At 40.5% G+C, this 7,280-nt stretch overlaps 1 long non-coding RNA gene across 1 annotated transcript; it reads left to right on the forward strand.

Moving 5' to 3' along the window:
- Positions 1-350: 350 nt before the first annotated feature.
- On the forward strand, positions 351-4,252 carry LOC148873536 (uncharacterized). The gene is made up of 4 exons (XR_016109331.1): positions 351-615; positions 711-2,240; positions 2,445-2,601; positions 3,264-4,252. It is a non-coding gene; the product is annotated as an uncharacterized LOC148873536 (long non-coding RNA).
- The last annotated feature ends 3,028 nt before the right edge of the window (positions 4,253-7,280 follow it).

Here is a 7,280-nt window from a genome sequence, read left to right on the forward strand (position 1 = left end):
TGCCTGAAGATGACATCAGTTCTCCCAAAAGTCTTACAGGCGAAAATGACGGGCATGTCCCTAACGTAAGCCTGCCAAGCGTAAGCAAGGCTAAGCCTGTTTTGAACCGTAACAAAATGGCGATCGAAAGTCCCTCCGTAGTATCTCATAAGACATAAAGAACAAGACTAAAAATATAGGGCAACATTTAGTCAGCCCGCCTTGCGGCGAAACAGAACAAGCCAACGGACAAATAAGTACACTGCAATGCACCTTTCCTTGGTTAGCGAACCCAATATCGGACAAGGCCCCACCCGGATGGTGACCACTGCACCGCTATAGATACTATATACCACAGTCAGGGTGAGAACAACATTAGTCAGGGTAGTCACCTATGCATCGTATAATGAGACAAGCGCTCCCTCCGGAAATCAAAAGAAAAAACATAAGAAACGACTGCATGGCTTCATCAGTGGCTTAACCATAAAGAATCCAGAGCGGAATCAACGGCATAATAAAACTCGTAAGCAACATAATCGACCGCGGAATCAACAGGATCCTATGCCTTTGTTGCCCCCGCTACCGGCCACTTAAATGGGTTATTCAACGGGCAACGAGCTATCGAACTGCTCTCAGGTATGGAACTGCTCGCTTTGGCACTGTAACTGGATCAGTCAGTTAAACAATCGCTGCTGCTTTATTTTTCACGGAATCTACAACAACAAACACAGGAAAAACTTCTAGCGTAGCTACTGGCTCTGCGGGATCCGCTGGGTATCAAACTGCTTGTTTCGGTCGAGATCCAGATTCTGAGAGTAGTGATCGAGAGCCTGATTCTGACGTTCGTGAGCGTGACCCTGCGAACGGAAAGAGTGAGCCAACCGAAAACCATATACGCAATAAGCAAAGCAAGCACCAGTACTAGAGTCAGTTGTTCCAGATCGAGAACCAGCCCTAATAGCAACAGAGGCAAGGATGGCAAGAGCAAAGCAAGCAGTAGACCTAGCAGCTAATCCAGTGTTAGATCAAGACCCAGCATAAGATCCATACCTAGTCAAAAGACCAATAGGAGCATAAGTAGCTAATACGTAAGAAGCACGCACCAGTCACATACCCAGTAGTAGGACCTGCACCATAAGCTAGGGTTGCAGGAGCAGAGCAAGCCATACGTTGATCCAGTCAAAGAACCAGTAGTAGATCCATGTTTACCAACAGCATTACCAGAGCTAGTCCTTTATCCAGTTGAAGAACGAAGAACCAGTTGACTAAGTTACAGTTCCTTAAGCATAACCAGTAGAGACCACAGATCCATATCAAGCAGATACGAGAGTGACAGTACGAGTACCAACAGTAGCATATCCAAGTACAGATCCTATATTTGCAAAGGTATAAGCATAGCCAAGACCAGTATACCCACACCAGCAGTCGATCTAGCTTTTGATATTGGCAATGCTATTGAGGATGTTATTGAAGCACCACTACAACCACCAATAGCAGTTGTTAAACCAGTAGCTCTAGATCGAGAGCCGGATGCACCAGTAGTCAAGGCATAGCCGGTTGGTTTACCATCACTAGAAAGGGCAGAGGTAGCAGCTCCAGATCAACCACCAAACGTAGATTAGTTCGATCAGCAGCACCTAACAAGTAGTAAACAGTTCCGGCACTATTTGGCTTTGGCTTTGCACCTGCTGGCTTTGGTATTTCTTCATAGTCTGATGCCCATGGTAGAGATTGTAAGTTTCGTGATCAAGATCGTGATTGGTATTTTAGTGATCGAAAGGAAGAGTCTGAATTTAGGGATCGAGACCCGTACCCTTTAGCTTCCCTTCGTACGGTTATAGACCTAGAAGTAAAGGCAGGAGCATCCCTTCCATTTCGAGAGCTAGAAGCAGGAGAGCTTGTTGTTTACCCATAAGCTGCAGTGAAAGGTCCAGCATCAGTCGTTTCAGCAAGTGGTTAAGCAAGTGATTCTGTAAATGGAGCATACTTTGTTCTCGCACCCACCCCAACTAGATAGTTGCTTCGATCGGCCCAACCCCCATAGAGAGAGAGGAATATCTTCTATATACTCTTTTTCTAGTGAGGGGAGCACTTTGACACGGCTACTACGGTCACTATAGAAACACTATTTCTCTTTGAGAAGCGAGTCAAGATCTGATTCATCGGATCACAGAAGGGCTTAAGGAACTATCAACAACAGGGATTTTCTCCGGCCTGCCGAGCGGAAAGACTCAGTCCATCGTACTGACTTACAGGGAAAGGTATAATTTATCAATATCTGATATCTCTTGGGGTGAAGGTCGTGGCCTTTTCACCTTCTTCCTCTTCGTTATTGTAATTTATTCTAACCACCATTTCAACTTCTGTCGCTTTTTAAAAGGAAAAAAATAAAAACATTTGGATCTTTCTCTTTAATCTTGTTTTCATATCCTTTTTCTTGTACTCCTGGAATTGGTTCTAAACAGAGAAGGTTTGTGGAGACCGGAGAGGGAGGGGGGCTCTGAAATACAAAAGGTGTTGCAAAGGACCTTTGTTTGTTGTGGCCTCATCTGGAAACCTGAAACCTTAGCCTCTTTATCAACACCACCACCTAAGGCAACCATATCAGTGCCAAATCTAGAGGTAGGCACATATGTCTCTTCCTTGCCTCCTCAGTTTTCTCCCTTCTTTCATTTGCTTTGATGCTTCCATTCTCTTTACAAGCATGAAATAGGATTATCTGCTTGATTGTTCTCGTTTGTTCATCCTTATAGTTCGTTAAGTGGGATCCATTCTCAAGTTTCATCTGTAGAAAGAGGTTCATAAGGGCTGAAATGAGTGAGATTCTTGAAGGAGTCATTGTTATCTATTTGCTGATTATGATTTTTCTTCCCCATTTTTGTTGTTAGTGGGTCTTTTTAACTCTGTTGTGGATTGCAAGTCAGGAGTTTTGAAGGAACATTTGGGTTTGATCTGTGCTTTTTAAATTGTTGAAAAATAAGTTCAGTTTTTTTTCTTACCATACTCTTCATTTCCTTTTCTGTCCAGAACGGTGATTAGTTTTGTGAATACTGGGCATCCATTATCCACCATTGAAAGAAAATGAAGTTCATAAGCTTGTGTATTTTTGGGGCTGAATGGTTTTTTGTCATTGCTTCAATAGATCTTCAGCAATGGAATCTTGTCTAGGCATATACAGTTTCTATATTCTTGATTCAATCCTCTTTTATTTTCACTGCTTTCTGGGTTTGTCTTGAAAATGACTTTAGTTGAGCTAATTGGGGATGATGTTTCATGGTCTACAGGTTGAAGTTAGGCTGAGTTAGCATGGACATCCAAAGTCTAGAGTTGAAGAACGAAATGGCTATGAAGGATTTGTACAGTCACAGATGGCAGGCCAAACTTCTGGGGAGTTCATTTTCTGATCTTGTTTGCATTTCTGAAAGTTGATGCTCTGGCTTAGCTCCTCTTGAAAATTCACTGGCGCATGCTGATTTGAACCTGTTGTCAAACTCCTTGAGTTTGATTATAGTCAAGTCTGAAGACTTGGGAGTTGGAACCCAGTGGTCATCCTTCCTGAATCCTGAGCAAGTAGCAATCTGATACACATACATTGGCCCTCACTTTCAGACCTCCATCAACAGCAACTGCTGTCATTGAGATTAGAGGCCAACAAACTAATCGTAAATTGAAAGAAGGTTCAGTCCTGGTTTTGTGAAGATAGCTGGTTGAGGAAAATTTAAATGAGCTTTGAAACTCAGGAGGTGGACTTAAGATTGCCAGGAGGTTTGATTAGTGTACAGGCTCACAGAACTGCAGTAATGGATGGTAGAGCAAAAGGGTCTGCTGCTTTGGTTGATAAAAACGCTAGGCATTGTCATCGATCTCTATCACAAGGGAACAAACCGGCGAACAGCCGGAAGTCCTTTCCGGCATGTTATTTCAGTATGGAATCCTTTCTTGTGCTCACCTGTCTCACAGCTTCATTGCTGATCCTTCCACTTATACTACCACCATTGCCTCCACCACCTTTCATGCTGCTTCTGCTCCCTATAGCCATACTTGCTGTGCTTATGATCTTGGCTTTGATGCCTTCAGATGTTCGAGATATCGCATCATCCTACATGTGAGTGGAAATGCAAGATCCATCCCTTGTTTGAAAACACAATTGTTTTTTTTATTTTGTAATTTTGTTTTACTTCTTTTCCTTGAATGATTCAAAAAGAAACAAATAGTTCCTTCTGTTAATACTTTTTTATCTCCAGCTTTGGTGGCCTACTTGTTTCAGTTCCAACCCAAGATTTTGAATTCAAAACAGGAAACACTCCTGAGAAACCCAAGTTAATGATAATGATGGACATAAATGATAGTTATAAGATGATTTCTTGTTCCAGGCTTTCAGGTACAGTAGCCCCAACCCCAAGTGACAGTCAAAGCAAAAAAGAAACAATTACACACCAGTAATTACATGGGTCACTGCCAATAAGGCTTCCTCAATCCAAACCAAGTTTGCCTTTGTACCAAGTTAACTGCATATAAAAGAACAAGCAAACCAGGCATTTGGTTAACAGTCAAGACATGACCAGTGAATGAGAGCAGCCTCCATTGTCTAGGTTGTTACTCACTCTTATTAGAAAACCAATGCACAGGCAACTTTTTGGACCCCACCTACAAGTCTGGATATACTACGAAAATTTTCTGTCCAACTTCTAGGAATCCTCTGCCCTTTGAAACACAGGGAGTGTTCTCCAACCTGAGTGGTGTCACTTGTTGTGGTTTCAGGAAAACTGGGCCTCACAGTTGCTTGAAAACAAAATCTCAGAAAAAACATTCTTGATTGTGTAGATTTTTCTATTTTTTTTCAAATATGAAACCAGAAACATGTTCTCCAACTTCTGGTTTAAAAAACATATTTTTGTCATGGTGACTTGATATGATATTTTCACAAGGCATACAATATTCAGATAGAAATTCTGATCCAATCCTTTCATGTTCAAGAAGTGTTTTTGTTGATGTGGCAGGTTTTTAAAAACAGCAAAAACAAAAACTGCTGAAAAAACCCCACAACTGTCCAACGCTGATGGGCAACAAGGCGGGTATTTCCCACCAATAGACGAGTGTTGCATATTTCTGATTTAAACTTCGAGCTATAAACATTCAAAAGGGCCACAACCCACATTCTATGCATCAATGCCTGCCCGAGCTGGCACCTACCCCGATAGTAATTTAAACCTATAAATTCTGACCCTGGATGGATCGGTCATTCTCCCAAAAAAAAAGAATATATAAGAGGAGGGGTTTCTTAAATCGCCAAATTTTAGTTTCTTGAATCACCTTGAAAACGTTGAATGTTGAATCACCAAAGTTATGTGGCATATAAAGTTGTCATAGTAAGAAATGAAAGTGCCCATTTGGGAGAGGGCTGAAGTGCAGCAGCGGCAAAATCGGCTGTCAGTTGGTCATTTTCTGGGATGCGCCTCAAAGCAGCAGAACCAGCTTAGCTGAAAGTTCAGTTCAGCCCTCCCATGGCCGTGGGCACAAAGTCAAAGCACTTTAAAACCCAGTCAACAATAGCATGCATCTGCACCTAACATGTTTTCCATGTGTTTCAGAGAGAGAGAGAGAGAAAGGGCATTAATTAAAGCATTCCAATACTTTCATGCCTCAACCTTTCAAATTCATCTGGATGGAGATGTTCAAAATTACTCTTGATTATTCACTCGACATTCATCTTATTACAAAATATTTTGTTTTTATGCTCATTAATCTGTCTAGAGTCATTACCCAATCATGGTTCCTGCTATTCAGGGTTCTGGTATTAGGAGTGCAACGTGGGTTGGGTTAGAAATTTTTTTAAGCTTTCAATGTATTTGAACCCTAACCTAAGCCCGATGTAGTTTAAACGCAAGTTGGGCAATGCAATTTATGGCCCTATGTATGATGTAGGGGTGGCAACAAGCCAAGCTTTTCATGAGTTGCTCGAGCTCGGTTCATGAAAAGTTCAACTCGGTTCAGTTTCAATCGAGTTTGAGCTCGAGCTCGAGCCCAATTCATTGGCTCGATTATTAAATGAGTCAAACTCAAGCCTATTAGTGCTCGGCTCATGAGCCGGCTTGAATATATATAATAATAATAATAAAATTATAGAAAATAATATATAATAAAAACATTATAATTCTTAATTTTTTAAATATCAAATAAAAAATATTTGTATATATAATTTTTTATTTTTATAAAGTATTTTTTTCTCAAAATCAAGCTTGAACTCAAGGTTCTGGCTCGAACCAAGCTTGAGCTCAAGCCTGGTAGTATTTGGCTTGGCTCGGCTCAAATCCACTCCTAGTGGGATGGGTAAAGTGAATAATGACCTTACCTTTTACTATCACATCAAATAATGGTCCCTGTCTGTTTGCCGGGGACCATTATTTGACCTGTCTATTTGCCACGAGGAATTCTATAACTCGGCATTACATAAAAATTTAACAATGGATATGACATTAAACAGAATGAAATGGTAAAACAGGATTCAAGTAGCTGACCCCCATGTGGTTGGGATAAAGCTTGGATGATGATTCTGACCTTCAAGACGTGTTTAGTTTGATAAAAAATAAGAGAGAAACATAAAATTGAGGTTTTGAAGGAAAGTTATTCACAAAATTTATGAAATCCTTAAATAACTTGCTTTCAACTTTCTGTTACTCTCTTATTTTCAATCAAACCAAATACATTCTTAGGCTGCTTGCATGCCCCACAATCACAGTCTACTTGTCACCCTGGACCACTGATTCCTTAGGCCTTTGATGTCTGTCTTCATCTAGCCAATCTTTTTAGGTGATATGTTGACCTTCCACATTAACAACGTATCAATCTAGAGAAAACTTTTCAATCTGAAATATATTCAGCTATATTTTCTGCACGATTTACATGGAAATAAATGCAGCCTCGAAATTGATGGTCATCAAATGGAAAAGGTTTCTTTCAATGGTGCCACTACACTGAATCTGTGACACTTTTTTTTGTATCCTGCTATCCTTTAGGTTATGTTTGGTTTGAAGGAAAATGTAAGGAAAAATAAGGAAACTTTTACAACTTATATAAGTTTTCATGTCTTTTTCTTCTTTTCCCTATTTTTTCCTTCAAACCAAACATAACCTAAAGTAAATTGAGCAGTTATTTGCGGTTGCATTTCTTTTCATTTAAAATAGCTGAGAAATCACCTTAAAATGGAGAAAAAAAAAGAAAAAGAAAAGATTGTCACTTCCAATAGTGCAACAAAGAGAGCCTAGCAAGGGGTGCAACCTGGGCGAACCCAACCTCAACCA

This window comes from Nelumbo lutea, chromosome 1, assembly GCF_056320005.1.
Source record: "Nelumbo lutea isolate HS-2025 chromosome 1, American lotus-T2T, whole genome shotgun sequence".
NCBI classification, from domain to species: Eukaryota; Viridiplantae; Streptophyta; class Magnoliopsida; order Proteales; family Nelumbonaceae; genus Nelumbo; species Nelumbo lutea.